Source organism: Balaenoptera ricei, chromosome 5, assembly GCF_028023285.1.
Source record: "Balaenoptera ricei isolate mBalRic1 chromosome 5, mBalRic1.hap2, whole genome shotgun sequence".
Classification (NCBI taxonomy): Eukaryota; Metazoa; Chordata; class Mammalia; order Artiodactyla; family Balaenopteridae; genus Balaenoptera; species Balaenoptera ricei.
The window spans coordinates 26,997,889-27,014,921 of record NC_082643.1 but is presented as its reverse complement, the minus strand read 5'-3'; the positions used below and the strand labels follow the sequence as shown (position 1 = coordinate 27,014,921).

The 17,033-nt window shown below is 37.5% G+C and overlaps 1 protein-coding gene across 5 annotated transcripts in view; it reads left to right on the top strand.

The window, feature by feature from the left end:
* Positions 1-17,033, top strand: part of INPP4B (inositol polyphosphate-4-phosphatase type II B) — a 758,305-nt gene that overhangs the window by 249,480 nt on the left and 491,792 nt on the right. Inside the window, exon 1 of one of the 5 annotated variants that reach the window (XM_059922533.1) lies at positions 4,996-5,081. The exons of the other annotated variants lie outside the window; for them this stretch is intronic. The gene's annotated coding sequence lies outside the window, so the exon portion shown is untranslated. Of the gene's footprint in view, positions 1-4,995; positions 5,082-17,033 lie in introns of those variants that run through there. 5 annotated transcript variants of the gene reach the window in all.

Here is a 17,033-nt window from a genome sequence, read left to right as displayed (position 1 = left end):
GTTGTGGTTGTGAGAAGCAATGTTGTATTTTGATGTCTTTCCAACTTCCCACCAACTCCTCAGTATTGCTAAGAGATTGCGTCCCATTGCTACACCAGCATCAGTGTAACTTCTCACTTATTCCTGGAGGAAGCTTCCGGATGGGAGATACTCCAGAGCTTGTCTGCACAGGTACACTTTGCTCTCAGGCCTCCCCAGGCGCTACATGTGTGCCAGTGCCCAGCACCTCTCAGGAGGCTGGAGACGGCATCATTTCCTTACAATCCAGCTGTTGAGCAGAATTTCATAGTTTTATGTGCCAGTGATATATCTTTTTAAATCTATTGAATTCAACAACAGGGCAGTGTGACAGCCCATCTTCAAAGACAGGAAGGGCTTTGGAAAAGGAAGATACAATTAATGGAACCTGTTACTGACAACCCAAGAAAACGAAATCGTCGGTTTTGATAACTATGAAGCAGTAATATATAACTGAAGCATGTAGAAAATGCCTAAATGTTTCCAAGTTTATTTTCCAATTTAACCATCCTGGTATAAACCAGAAAGCAATTCATTTATTCATTCACTCATTTATTCAATTAGTAAAGGATTACTGAATGTTTTCTATTTATCAGGCACTATTAAGCACTATTTATCAACATAGCCTTTAAAAGTACCACTTGGCTAAAACATACATCTATGTTTTCTTTAACTAATTGGTGTTCTCTTTACTTCTATAATAATGTGATTTGAATTAACTTTTTGCCATCCCTTTGCCAAAATCCTCAAAGTATCACTTTATTTACTTCCATGGCTGTTAATAAAACTTACTTTTCCACTTGTCAGGCCAATATTTTCAATCTCTAGAAAGGTGTGAAACAATATTTCTTTGATTGTTTTAATTGCAAGGAGATAATTATGCTACTTATGCAAAAATTTATGAAGAATGAGCACATGTGATAAGAATGGAGTGTTGTTATTAAATAAAACACAACAATGATTCTCAGGTGCTTATGATTATATATAACCATTATTGGCCTACTGTAAACATAAATGTTAATCAGTATATGTGAATGGTGGTTAGTGATCTTCCTTTACATAATCACATCAAACTTTGCTCAGGTTAACCAGGTTGTAAAGGTATGGGGTCAAAATGAAAAATCAGAGGCAGGAAGAGAAAGAGAAAAGATGAGGAAGTTGGGAGCAGGGTGGATTTGAAGCTTTTCTGAATGCATAGTAGGTCTCCAACTGGGGATGTCAAGGTCCTCTCCATCTTCTCCCCTCCCCCTCCTGCCCACTTTGCATTCTTCCTTTTCTGGGAGACAGTGTAGGACTGAATGAGGACTCCCAGAAATTTTTGGTTAGGTGGGGTGGGCTAGTGAAAAGAAGAAAATTTAATGGGAGCCAAGTAGAAAAACAGAGGGAGTAATTACAAGGTGTAACTTGAGAATAAGAGAGATCTGATGAGGGACTTTTGGTTGTTATAGGCTGGAAGAGGATATGTCTTCCTTCAGGGGTGGTGGTGTGCGTGATGAGATGTAGAAAAGAGAAATGAGGCCTGAAATGAAAAGAGAAGGAAGTACAATTCATTAACAGTCAGGTCACATGTGCTGCATATATGCTACAGGTGGTGAAATCTATGATTAAGAGTTCATTTGAGGTGTTTAAAAACATTTATTTATATGCAGAAATGTTGAAGTGACTTATATTGTTTAAAAATGGCTAATAACGTTTCTTTTTCTTTTAAGTAGAGTTTAAAATGGCTTAATCCTAGAGCATCTTCTGAGTTTCCTACCAAGTTTAGAATCAACTTAGATCCTGCCTTCTTGGAGCTTATAGTCAATTGCAGGGTACTGAGTCTCCCCCTCAACTCAAATGAGCTCCGAATTACTTTTGCCAAACTTTCAGTTTGTATTTTATGCCCCCCGCCAAATTATAACACTTTAAGAAATGTTAGCTTTATTACTTTTTTTAAAATTATTTATTTTATTTTATTTATTTTTGGCTGCTTTGGGTCTTCGTTGCTGCGCAGGCTTTCTCTAGTTGCGGTGAGCGGGGGCTACTCTTCGTTGTGGTGAGCGGGCTTCTCATTGTGGTGGCTTCTCTTGTTGCCGAGCACGGGCTCTAGGCGCATGGGCTTCAGTAGTTGTGGCTCGCGGGCTCTAGAGCGTAGGCTCAGTAGTTGAGGCGCATGGGCTTATTTGCTCCGCGGCATGTGGGATCTTCCCGGACCAGGGCTTGAACCTGTGTCCCCTGCATTGGCAGGCAGATTCTTAACCACTGCACTGCCAGGGAAGCCTTCTATTCCTTTTTAATGAAAAAAAGCTTTGCAGTAAAATATTACTTACTTAGTTTTCATAATGCATTGAGAATTTTCAGCAGATAAAGGAACGAGTGTAAGAGGGCTCTAAGTTAATTTTCAAATGAGTATTCAGGGATTAAAAAAAAGAGACAGAGAGAGAAAAGTCTGGGGCTCCTGAGCTGTGGTTGTGGTTGTTTAGCAAGAGAACATATTATTAATGTCATTGGAAATTGGTTCATGATTTGGTATGAAATGAAATACATAAAGAAACAAATTTGGTTTCTTTCTGTTCTTTCACAGACACTGAAAAATGATATGACTTCTTTAGTATATATTGTAGTTCTCTGCAGGGAGACAGGAATTAATTTTTTCTTAGTTTTATGTATTCCCTACTTTTTCCTACCTTTTTTTTTTTTTTTTTTGCATAGAAGTGTCTTATTCTTATACCTAGCTACTCACTAAGAACAATAAATGTTGATTTTATTTTCTTACCTATATATTTCCAATATATATAGAATATTTTTATATGAGAGGTGGCATTTGTTTTATACACATACACACACACACACACACACATATATACAAACATACATACACAGTTGGTCTAATCCACTGTCTCTAGTATTCTTCATCATCAGTGGTGGAATGAAAGCATCTTTCACCATTTCTTTCTTTCTTGCTTGCTTTCTTGCTTGCTTGCTGTGTTGGGTCTTCGTTTCTGTGCGAGGGCTTTCTCCAGTTGCGGCAAGCGGGGGCCACTCTTCATCGCGGTGCGCGGGCCTCTCATTATCGCGGCCTCTCTTGTTGCGGAGCACAGGCTCCAGACGCGCAGGCTCAGTAATTGTGGCTCACGGGCCCAGTTGTTCCGTGGCATGTGGGATCCTCCCAGACCAGAGCTCGAACCCGTGTCCCCTGCATTGGCAGGCGGATTCTCAACCACTGCGCCACCAGGGAGGCCCTCTTTCACCTTTTATGTCGACCTATGTTTTATATGAAAGCTTTTCAGGAAAGAAAGTACATATTCCATGAACTACAGAGTACCAGAGTGTGAATTTGGATGTTGGTGCTAGCTTTGAGATTAATCTTAGAATATAATCCTCTGTTTTTAAGAATTACCTATATTTTAAAGAAATTTTTATAACTATATAGGAGAGAAAGGAAGCAGTCACTAGCACAGGGTAGTGGTAAAGATCCTCTTATAAACTGTTTCGAACCTGGCTCGTTTGCTCACTTTTCCCATTTGTAAAATAGGCATGCTGACAGTGCTCACAGTATAAGGTTGTTATGCAAATTGAGTGATTTAATATGTATAAAGTACTTAGATTTGGTATGTAGCACTATGTGCTTGTAAATAAACAAAAACAAATAAATCACTCCTTGAGGGGCTAGGAATATATTAAAGCATACATAGGAATGTGTCTAAAGCAATAAAAATCCGTTATTATTTGCAGTGGTAGGTATTTTGCAGGTTAATTTGCCATTTATTTTTGTGTATCTTTCCCTAATAATGTGCTATTTTGGAGTTCTTTGATGCTGATGTTGTTCCAGAAACTTCTATTTCTACTTTTTCTTTTTTGAGTTTGCTACATATTGTAGAACCTGAATATGGCAGATGGTTTACAATGCCACATAAGAAGACGTTTTTCCAATTATGTTTTCATCAGGCAAACGGCCCTGCTGTGATGGGAATAAATGGTTATGGCATTCCTATGGAATTGATATTGTCTGTTACAGAAGGCTATAGAACTGAACAAACACTGGTCAGAATTATCCTTCATCTTTTCCAAATGTAAGGTCAAAATTAGTATAAATAAAGGAAGATTGTGTAGTTTTCTCTTTCCTTCTTGTCTCCAGTAGCCATCTAGAATTTGTAAGACAGAGGGACAGAATGTGTGGGTGTGCTCAGTCCCATGTAGTACAAAAATATTCTTTCTTATTCATGCCCATATACAGATTAAAAATGCAGGTGGCATATTTAAATAATTCATTAAGTTGCCCTTTCATTCATGTAAAAAAATTAGGCAAATATCGCAACCATTTAGTTTATGTTTAAGTTCTAGTTTCAGCAGAACAGTTAGCTTTGGAAAGGTCAAGACTACTGACCTAAAAGTATTCATAATCCTTCTGCAATTACCATAGTAATTTGTTCCATATGCCTATGAATTGTTTCTCAGAGTTACTGGATTATCACCTACTGAGAAGTTCAAAAATATCTATTTGGCATTTTTTCCAGCTGAGAAGCAATTCTGCCTCAATCCCGAGTAGCACTGAATTCTATACTGAAGTATGTCTTTTCAGATAATATCATCTTCAGTAGCAGTTAAGTATATCTATGATTATCTAGCAAGACTGTTGACATACTCTTTCTGCTCTTAATACATCAGTGATGGGAAAGAGACCGTTGGTTTTGGAGAGCTGTCACTTTCGAGTGTTTTTGGAAAAATCCATTAAGTGCCCAATATTCATTAACTTCTTTGGGATGCTTAGAAATGTACATGATATTACAGAGAGAGAGAAAGGACATGATGATTGATAAGAATGAAATCCAATGTCCCGGTCGTTTATTTCTTCATTTAGTTATTGTTTAAACATTTCTGAAGCCCATTTTTATACGAGGCAAAACAGAGTTCCTGCAAGCAAGCCAGTTTCTGGGTGATTCAAGCGTTCAGGTAATGCTGTGGGGCAGACTTTGGACCTTGTTGACTCACGAGAGAAGCGATGAAGGTTCAGATCGCACAAAGGCAGGGCTGAGAGCCAACTTGAAAATGAAAGAAACGACTTGAGCAAAACAACTTCCTTGGTAAGATCAGACTGCTCCTTCTCCCTATAATTGCTAGTTCTACACAATGGCAAAAAGAAAAATAGAAAAGGAAAAGGGAAAAGAATAATCAAACTAAAGTCAGAGACAATGAAAGCAGAAAGGTTCGGTGCTGAGCTTCCAGCCTCTCCCATTTTAGCTCCAGAAGTGTAATCCTTTAATTGAAGCTTTGCTCTGCTCCTGAGCATTCAACTGTTAACTAACAAATTTCATGGAGTGTCTATTTTGGAAACAGGGTTGTTTTAGGCAAGTAGTGTCTTAAGTAAATTTGTGTTTTAATTGCAAGAAGGTAGAGTATGATTTGAGAGTACCCAAATTAGAAATGGTTTTTATTCTTTTTCAGGTGCATAAATAAATAAACAGCAATAATGAAAAACCTTTCTTAGAGTATGTAATGAACTGTGGTTGGAGAAGGATTTAAGAATGTGATTACTTTGGCTGTGGCAATTTAAGAGAAGAGCTGTGTTTATGTAGGGGATATGCCTTTCTGTGTGTACTTTTCTCACGTGTATATATTTATTTCATTGTTATTACAGGTATCAGAATAAGAAAAAAGTATTTAATGAGAATAAACACTGATTACAGCAATATAGTCATTCAGCCGTATAAAGTATCAGTTATAATGAAAGCTTTTTCTCGGTCATGCTACCCTTTCTGCAAAGAGGAAGGGAGGCACTCTGCTTCTTTTCGTCTCATCACCTGCCTGTAACGGAAGGGTGATGGGCGGGGGTGGGGGGGTGGGAGTGTAAGGTGTGGGTGAGGGGTGAGCAGTGGGAGGGTGGGATTCTGGGCTAAACAGAACCTCTCCCACCACCGGGAGGGAGCTGCTGGAACAGTTGTAGTGAGTGATCAGCGACCTCTGCCTGGGTCCTCATTTCTGTCAAGGCTAAGTGATGCCCTAGACTCCAACGGGTTGAGTGGTGGGTCTCCTGCCCACCCTCAGAGCTGACCTCGGTTATATTGCTCCCTGTGGATTCAAATATATTCAGGGAATGCGACGCTTCTTCAATGTAGATATTCAGGATGCAACACTTCTGCCAGCTAATACAGAGCAATGAAACCTAAAACTCTAGCTCCTGTCTGCTCTTAAAACAGGTGGGGACTCTGTAATGGCCTATATGGGAAAAGAATCTAAAAAAAAAAAGAGTGGATACATGTATATGTATAACTGATTCACCATGCTGTACACCTAAAACTAACACAACATTGTAAATCACTTATACTCCAATAAAAATTAAAAACAAACAAATAGAAAACAGATGGGGAGAGCTGGTAAGAATTCAGTTGCATATACCAGGAACTTTTCCATCTAACCTATGTATAAATATTCGAATGTGCAGGACTAGATAACCTGAGTTGTAACATTATAGCATTTGAGTGGGTGATGTCTGAGGTCGACTAGGCTCTGACAGTCAATCAACTGATCGTTGAAAGTCCTAGGAGGCTCTGAATATGGTCTTTACTTTTGTGTAAAGCCCAATGGGACTCACAGACAAAAAGGGAACTTCCCTTATTCCTTTACATTTTTTAACAAGTGGCTTATAATTTTGCACATAGCCTGATTGTGCACTTAGAGATTGACAGTTGCTGACGTTTGCAGTTCTTTTGAACCCTTTGGAGAGTCTTGATATACACAAAAATTCCCATAGGCCACAGAAACTTCTGAACTTGGAAGAACTGGGTTTAAAAACTGGTTCTGCCCCTTACTGGCATCGTGACACCGCACAAGGTACATGTGCTCTTCCAACTCAGTTTCTTAATGGAAAATGCACCCATTCGTACATGCTATATCTCCTTCCTGGACTGCAGACTGATCTTCCCTACTACCTGCTAGACATTCTCTTTAGGATATCCTGGTGATGCCTCAAACATTTGTCCCAAATGGAATTCCCTTACCTCTCCTTCCATTGACCCACCTGCTGCCTAGACACCCAGGTGCTAAGTCTAGTAATAGAGACCTTCTTTTCCCTCCTTTTGCAGTCCCTTCACATTCAGTGAGTGGAAAATTAATTTTCATTTTTGTTCCCATTATTTCTTGGCTTGCTCTCCTCTTCTGCATTTCTAATACCAGTACGCTAGTTGAGATTATGACCATGTGCCTGAAATAATGTGACAGATTCCTATCAGGCATAGATGCCTTCCCCAGCTTTCATTTCCACCCCCTTCGTTTTATATCTTACTCTCTGCTTGAGACACAGCTGTCATCCTGTCATTTTCTTCTTAAAAGTCTTTCAGTGCATCTCTGTGAACTGAATCAAGGCCAAACTGAAAGTACATGTAACACGTGAGTGTACCCTAGTGTGTCTAATACTAGGTCGACAAGGCTCTGGCAATCGATACATTTTCTCTGAGGTTTCCTCATATTTAAGTTCAGGTTTTACATTTTTGGCAAAGATGCCACAAAGTGAGGTTGTGACCTTCTCAGCATATCAAATCAGAAGGGATTTGATGTCGGTTTGTTCCGTTACTGAAAATGGTAACTTTGATCACTTGGTGAAGGTGACGTCTGTCAGGTTTCTCCACTGCAAAGTTACTGTATTTCTTTGTATTTAATGAAGATCTTATGGAGAAATAATTGGAGAGTATCTAGTTAGCTTGTTATTTAAAACACTGTTAGCACTAATTTTAGAACCCTTTGAAGATTCTTGCCTGAGACAGTTATTACTGTGGGGTTTGCCAAATACTAGTTGGAAATTTGCAGTAAGGAAAATTTTACTCTATTCATTTATTCATCCATTCATCCGTTCACTCATTATTTATATTAGTATGGGCAAATGAACTCATTTTATTCCATGGCTTATAATGTATCACAATCATTTTTTTGTTGTTCGGTTTTCCCAGATTTGGCCTTTGGGAGCCCCCTTCAAGTTGGCTCCTGTATCTTTTTAGAATTTCTCTTTAAAACACTTTGATATTTTCTGGCACCGCAAGATATTTTAGGCTCATCTTTCACTTTTCCTGTCCCATTCCTGCAATCAGCTGTTTCTCCAAGGACTAGTAGTTTTCTTTTATTGGAGCATGGTGTTTAGAAACCAAGATTTGGGCAGTGAATGGGCTCATTAGTACTGGGGTATCACAATACCTGACCAACACTCTTGAAAATTGTCAAGGTTGTGAAAAACAAAGAAAGACTGAGGACCTGTTCCAGATTAAAGGAGACTAAGGGAAACATGACAACTAAAGGCAAAGTGTGATTTTGGGTTGCATCCTGAACCAAAAAGAACATTAGGGGGGCAACTGGAGAAATTTGAGTAAGTTCTGTAGATTAAATAATACTGGATATTGTATTATAGTCTTATACATATTTATCTTCCTGTAATGGTCAACTCAAAATAACATGACCATTCACATTATTATTGATTTAAAAAATATGTATATGTATAGCTGATTCACTTTGTTGTAAAGCAGAAACTAACAAACTATTATAAAGCAATTATACTCCAATAAAGTTGTTAAAAAAGAATAATTCAGATCTCTGCAATTGAAGAAACTGATCTACATTAGGGGCAGGATATTCAGAAGAGAAATAAAATTATACTTGGTATTCTAACTATATCATTTAGGATTTTTGAAAGAAATGATCATGTATACCACAAATTATCTAATTAATCTCCCTTTGATGAACATTTACATTGTTTCAAATTTCCCCAGCTGATGTGTAAGCCTGTATTAACATATTTCTACATAGATTTTCAAACATTTGAAAATCTCCTTGGTATACATTTCTTGAAGGTTGGTTAAATAATTTATGGTACAGCCATAAGCAATATGAAGTCATTAAGAATTATGATATAGATCAGCAAACTATAGCCTATGGGCCAGATCATCCTTGCTTTTACATTTACATATTGTCTAAGGCTACTTGCATACTACAGAGCAAGGACAGAGTTGAGTAACTGCAACAGGGACCATATGGCTCACAAAGCCCAAAATATTTACTATTGGTCCTTTACAGCAAAAGTTTCCCAACCCTGATATGGATTATTACATGCAGAATGACAATATTCTGTGAAAAAGACACATTTTTATTACATATATTATTATAGATCTGTATATATATAATTTTTTCATTTTTTAAAAATTGAAATATAGTTGATTTACAATATTATATTTGCTTCAGGTGTACAATATAGTGATTCAGTATTTTTTTTTAACACCTTTATTGGAGTATAATTGCTTTACAGTGGTGTGTTAGTTTCTGCTTTATAACAAAGTGAATCAGCTGTACATATACATATATCCCCATATCTCCTCCCTCTTGCATCAACTTATTACAGAATAATGGCTATAATTCCCTGTGCTGTACGATATAACCTTGTTGCTTATTTCTTTTATACATAGTAGTTTGTATCCCTTAATCCCATACCCCTATCTTGCCCTCCCCCCTTCCCTCTCTCCACTGGTATCCACTAGTTTGTTTTCCATATCTGTAAGTCTGTTTCTATTTTTCTATACGCATTCCTTTTTTAAGTTTTTTAGATTTCACGTATAAGTTATAACATACAGTATTCGCCTTTCTCTGTCTGACTTATTTCATTGAGCATAATACTCTGTAGGTCCAACCACTTTCAGCAAATAGCGTAATTTCATTCTTTTTTATGGCAGAGTAAGATTCCACTATACACACACATGTGTGCGCTCACGTGCATCTTCTTTATCCATTTGTCTGTTGACGGACACTTGAGTTACTTCTATATCTTGGCTATTGTAAACAGTGCTGCTATGAACATTGGGATGTGTGTATCTTTTTGAGTTAGTGTTTTCATTTTCTTTGGATATATACCAAGGAATGGAATTGCTGGATCATATGGTAGCTCTATTTTTAGTTTTTTGAGGAACCTCCGTACTATTCACATAGTGGCTACACCAATTGATATTCCCACTAACAGTGTACAAGGGTTCCCTTTTCTCCACATCCTCTCCAGTATTTGTTATTTGGAGACTTTTTGCTTATAGCCATTCTGAATAAGTGTGAGGTGATATCTCATTGTTATTTTGATTTGCATTTCTCTAATAATTAGTGATGGTGAGCATCTTTTCAAGTGCCTGTTAGTTATCTGTATATCTTCCTTGGAAAAATATCTATTCAGGTCTTCTGCCCATTTTTAACTGGGTTGTTTGTTTTTTTGATACCAAGTTGTATGAGCTGTTTATATATTTTAGATATTAACCCCTTGATGGTCATATCATTTGCAAATATTTTCTCCCATTCATTAGGTTGTCTTTTTGTTTTGTCGATGGTTTCCTTTGCTGTGCAGAAGCTTTTAAGTTTAATTAGTTCCCATTTGTTTATTTTTGCTTTTATTTCTTTTGCCTTGGGTGGCAGATCCAAAGAAATATTGCGTGATTTATGTCAAAGAGTGTTCTACCTATGTTCTCTTATTGGAGTTTTATGGTTTCAGTCTTACATTTAGATCTTTAGTCCATTTGGGGTTTATTTTTGTACATGCTGTGAGGAACTCTTCTAATCTCATTCTTTTATGTGGAGCTGTTTGGTTTTTCCAGCACTATTTATTGAAGAGACTGTATTTTCTCCATTGTATATTCTTGCCTCTTTTGTTGTAGATTAATTGACCATAGGTATATTGGTTTATTTCTGGGCTCTCTATTCTGTTCCATTGATCTATGTGTCTGTTTTTGTGCAGTACCATGCTGTTTTGATTATTGCAGCTTTGTAGTATAGTCTAAAGTTGGGCACATGGTACTTACAGCTTTTTTATATTTCTCAAGATTGTTGGGCAATTCAGGGTCTTTTGTGGTTCCATATAAATTTTAGGATTATTCGTTCTAGTTCTGTGAAAAATATCCTGGGTATTTTGGTAAGGATTGTTTACATCTGTAGATTGCTTTGAGTAATATGGACATTTTAACAATATTATTCTTCCAATCCAAAAATATGGGATATCTTTCCATTTCTTTGTGTCAACTTCAATTTCCTTCATCAGTATTTTATAGTTTTCAGAGTATAGGTCTTTCACCTCCTTGGTTAAGTTTATTCCTTGAAAGTACCTGGGAATTTATTCTTTTTGATGTAATTTTAAATGGGATTTTTTTGTTTTTGTTGTTCTTCCCCTCCTACCTGATTCCATGTGCATCTTTCCTACAGCCTTCATTTTACAGGAGTCTTTCAGCCAATTTCCAGTTCGTTTTCAGTAAGAATTATTCCACATATAGACGTATTTTTAATATATTTGTGTGTGGGGAGTGAGTTTCACATCCTCCTATTCTGGCCATCTTGATCGCTCTCCTGTATATATATAATTTAAATCAAAAATCCTATTAATTTAAAATTAGTTATGGACAGAGAGACTCTGCAAGGTTGTTCACCAAAGTTCATAAGTAGGTCCTATTTTTGTACATTTTTATTTATGATTTTATGTATACTTTGTGCTTTCTTAAAAGGGTTGTATGAATTCTGTTTTCTCATTTTTACTTCAAGATAACTACTCAAACCACACTCTTCAGTCTTCTGCACCCAAAATTCTAGTGAAGCGAGATCACAGTGATCACGAGAGACTTTGAATGACACTTAATTTTTAAGTAGGGCAACCACTCACTGTAGTTTGCCTGGAGCAGTGCTGTTTTATGGCTACTGGGACTATAGTGTCATTGTAGCCACATTTTTCTCTTAACTCTGTAGTAGTTCTTCCCAGCCTCTTAAGCTGCTATTCATCTTTTATGTGTCCTTTAAGTGTTTCGGTACCTCTGGGTTCTGCCACTGGCCTGGTCCCTTCTTACTCCAGTCGATCTCCCAGGAACTCCCCAGAACTCTCCCAACTCCCATAGTTTGGTTTACATCTATACACTGATACCTCCTAAATGTGTACCTTTAACTTCCAAACCAGTGCTTTCTGGATATTTTTAAGATATTTCAAATCTAATTTAATCCGGTGCCATCCTTGACCCTTCCTTTCCCCTCCACTTGCATTTCTTCAATCAACAAAAATTCCTGGCAATTTAACCTCCTAAATATTTCACACATTGGTCTCCAGTTTTTACTATTACTGTCCTAATTCAGATTTTCTTATCCTTGCCTCTTTCACTGAGTGCCTTCAGTTCCCTACCAAACCTCAGCCAGAAAAATCAGTCTTAAATGCCAACCTGAAAATAATATAGAGTGCCTGAGTCACTCTCTTTCTTAAATCACTTCAGGAGACCTCCCATTGCCTAGTGACATTTTTTAAAGTGTGGACCATGTACAACCTACATCAGACCCTCCTGGCTTATATATTAAAAAGGCAAATTAAAAAAAAAAATTGAAGCCCGAAATCTGGGGTCCATTATCAAGGTACTGGATCAGAATTTATAGGTGATCGAGCCCTAGAAATTTCTGTTCTTAACACCACCACCAGATGATTTTTATATGCTTTCATGTCTGAGAACTACTACTGTCCTAGGCCTATATCAAGACACCTCTATCCAAGGTGTTTATGAGACCGTCCAAGGCCTTCATGGTCTGGTTCCTATTAACTTCTCTAGTCTTATTTCTTGCCATTTCCTAACTAAAACTTCACATTCTACTAATGTAAATTCCTGTGTCTTCCTGCTTATACCTTACTGTTCAACTTCTGTGTACATTTACCATTCCCTGTGACTGAAATACCTCTTTCCCCTTACTTCTCCTGGCCCACTCATAAGTAAATTTCAAGTCCTCACTTGGGTATCTGTGCTGCAAGTCTTCCTGGCATCTCCAGAATGGACTGTGCACCAGAGAGCTCTGTCTCCTCAATGCACTATTACTGGGCTTTGTCATTGTGCCTGGTGCATAGTTCATCCTTAACAATGGTTTGGCAGATTAAGTTAATAATAGATTTCTATGAAGCTCCTTAGAGTATATGGATTCTATCCACTATCTTTTGTTGTGTGACAGATCACCACAAAATTTTGTGGCTTAAAATCACCACTGCTTATCTAGCTCATAAGTCCGTGGGGTGGCAGTTTGGTCTGCAATCAGCTAGGTATTTAACTGGGGTTACTCCTGCGTCTGCGGGGAGCTGCTGGTCAGCTAGGTGGCTCTGCCGCTAGGATTGGCTTTTTGTTGGCTGCAGCAATGGCAATTGCTGTACAATGATGTCCTCAGTGGGTAGAAGGCTAGATCAGCCAGGCTTGGGGCTTGTTCAAATGGAGGTGGCAGGTTCTGAGGGAGAGATAGAGACAGGTTTATTCTCAGAACTGGGAAAATATCATTTCTGCCACTTTGTATTAGCCAAAGCAAGTTAAACACCAGGTCAAATTTGAGGATGAGCAAATAGACTACAGTTATTGATTGGAGGCACTGCAAAGTATTATGGCCAGTTTTGCAATCTATTCCGTGGGTCTATGTATATGAATTGATAAATATCTTTCACAATGTAACTATAAACTGGATTATAATTTTCTATCACTGTCACTGCTCTTGCCTTTTAAATACCCTTATTTCTTTAATCTTCAAACCATTTTATAGCCAAATGTTGATGTTTCTTTTCCAGTTCTGTCACCTAATTCTTCTTCAGTTAGCCTCTTCCGGAGTACCATTTGCATCTATTCATGAACAATATAAATAAGCATGTACCATTTAGTTAATTCCTTGGATTTGGTTTAAGTCTTAAAATGAAGCCAACATTCCCCAGCACAGCAAACAACAGACTCTAAGTATGAAAATGGACATGGCTGCCAATAAGAAAACATACCATTCCCGTATCCTTGAATGTATCCTGAATTCTTTCATTTTCAGCTTTACTGCCTTAAAAAATCGACAATAGCCAGCTTTCGTTCTGCCATATCAGTTGACATATTTTCTGTTTTGAAAGTGATATTCATCTCTCTGACTACTGGAGCGTCCCTTCACTGCTAAAAAAGAGCTTTCTTTAAAGGGCAAAGCCATCTAAGGTCAAGTCCGTTGGCCTGTGTACCGGTAAGGAGAGTTATGCTTTGAATTAGAGCTCGTGCTCTGAACCCTAGCATTCATCATTAGAGTCTGCACCTTCCTTTCCCGATTTCCATGGTTCGTCTGGGAACTTTAACCTCCTTGACATTTTATTCTCTTCCCCAGACCTTAGAAGGAAATGTAGCAATATCGAACATTTCCAAATAACATAAGAGGGAACAGCATGGAAATTAGTAAGCAGGCTTTGCAGTTTTCTACCATAGGGACTTTTTTTTTTTTTTTTTTTTGACCTTAATGCCTCTCTAATTTTCCTCCTCATGGATTCTGAATTAAACTCTCAACAATCCTTGATATTTTATTCTTCAGCACAAAACCCGATTTTATGCAAGCACTTGGGAACTGGACAATTCTGTTTCCAAAAAGCAACAGAATTTCTTTCTTATTTTTGAGGGCACCTTGGTCACCAGAGTTTCCCGGCTCTTGGTCTCATCGAAGCTTAGCATCCAAGCTTATCATTCACTGAGGGGAAAAGGTCCTAGAATTTGCTTTGTGACCTGGGATATATGGGATGTAAGTGTGTGTTACAAAACTTAATGCATAAAGCTGCTACTTTTGATACAGTCTGGTTCATGGAGAGATGGGATTTAGCTGCTTGTAATGAGAATTTGATGTGACTGGAAATTGAACAGAAGCATCTTTTTATTGAAGGTGCTGAGCCTTATAACAATCATTCAGTGGCAGAAGTTATTATTTTTCATATTACTTTTCAACTATAAAACCTTTCAGGGCCTCATAAGAAAATCCCTCTCCTTGTTCAAGCAACAAAAAACTTGGTACCTTTTTCTTTACATCCACATAAAGCAAAACAATGCAGTAACGTCCCTCCCCCCCCGCCCCTTTAAAGATCTGTCTCAGTTTTGCTCTGAGTTAAAGATCTTTTTTATCTTTCTAGGTCAGAACTGTCCTCTCATGAAATCTTATTTTCCTCTTTTTTTCCCCCATGAGAATCTCAAGGAGAAAAAAAGAGAGAGCAAGAAAGAGAGAAAAGAGAGAGAAAAAACAAATCTAGACAGGATGCTGGAGACTTGAAATGTACATAGAAACTTTTTTGAAAAAAATAATATTTTTTACCCTTTAGTTAGAATCTTTCATACAGTGTGTGCATAAAAAACATTTCAGTCTTTCAGCTCTTCAGAAGATCAGTACCATAAGAATCTCAAATTAGATATTTGAATTAAAGTTACGAGAAAAGCATTCCCTTACTTGCTCCATTCACAAATCAACTTTAGAAACTTGAACAAGTCATATAGTTTTTCTCCTTCAGTTTTTCTGTTTATAAAATGGTATCTATTCAAGTGAAATAATTTTGTGAATTGATTTCTGTTTCGGAAGTATATTTTCATCAATTCTCTTTTTTGAGCAGTACTCTACTATATTCTTCCCCACCAGAACATATATCTAGAAAAATTAGTGAGTAGAGAATTTTTTTAATTTTTGGTCTTCCAGCAGATCTGATAAAAAATATTTTAAGTTCTCATCTCCTGTATATTTGTGAGTTATATCATTAGTGAGCTTAGCTCTAACATATGTATTCTGTAAATTTAAGTATGGTCTCATGAAATATTTTTCTCTGGAATTTATAATGCTGGTTTGGCAACTATTCCCTGGAGAACAACAGGTGATATTAAAAAGGCAGTTTTCACCAAAATGACAGCACCTAAAGTAAAGGTTTTATCAACTGGGGTGAGAATGATTTTTTAAAATCAGTACTGGCGTTTATGAGCTTTCAGGATTAAGAAGTATCTTAAATTCCATAGACAGGCTGCTTGCCTTGTTGTGCTCATGCAGCCTCAGAGCGGAAGAAGGGAGGACCAGGTCAGGGCTATCATTCTCGTGGGGGGCTAGGTGTGTTTGGAAGAGACACGTGGCTGGAGCAGGGGAGGGTTTCGGAAGACGTCTTTCAAAGGACAGGCTTCTGGTGTTGAGGATTAGATCTTGCCGAAACACTTCACTTCTGTGGTGATCTCAGTAGAGACAACATTGCTTGATAAAGCCCCATTTTGGGAAATGATAGGAGACCTATTTGATTACTTGTACTTCTTGCTGCTTATCTGATGTGAGTGGATGAGGCTCTACAGAGTCTATACCCAGAACACTACTCAGACCAGGCACATCTGATGGACAGAATTACAGCCGCCCTAATCCTTCTGTAGGGTTTTCAAGTGTGTAAAAGCCTTGTCCGTGGATTAAATGTAAATAAATAACTCAAAGCTTTTTAAACATGTAATAAGAGGAAGAAGAGCAAGCAATAATAAAGGGTGATTCAGTAGCTTTCTTTCCTCATTATTTTTAGTGTCCTCTTGGCAAAATGTTCAGTTTATGTGCTAAGAGTTTAAAGCATCTCAATGCCACGTCTGGGTAAACTAGTGCTGTAATTAATATATGAGTATTGAGTTGTCATGGGTTTGTCTGTAAAGGACTATGATTACAAGATTAAATATGTGTAGAAGTGCAGGCAATACTCTAGAATTAAATCACAATATTGATAAGACAGACACATATGATTTTACTATTTGCAAGTCTACTGCTGTATCGAAGCATTAAAAGTTGCTTTTAACAAGACATCCTTGCTGTTTTATGCTTTTGAGTATTATATGCAATTATCCATAAAAATGAGAGGCAAATCCTCCACTTTAATCTTGGTTCATTAAATACAAAGCAGACATTCAAAACTAACATTAAAAAAAGTATTCCCCTCAAGCCACAAAAATGAAACAGAAACACACAAGAGTGAAATAAAATTGTAGCCTCACAACCATTCTCAGATACCTTAGGTTCTCAGCTTTTAACACACGCACTGTCATTGCATCATTCCATTAGTCCATATTCATTCCTTTTTATCACACTTATTGCAGACGGCTTTGCTTATTGTCAACTAAAAATGAGAAGCATTGTCATGACTTCAGGTGCATTAGCCCTTCAGCTAACATAACAATTGGGAGAATTCCAGAGCCACATCATCTGGAATCATTGTGGTCTGGATGTTACTAGGATTCTCAGCCTCCAGG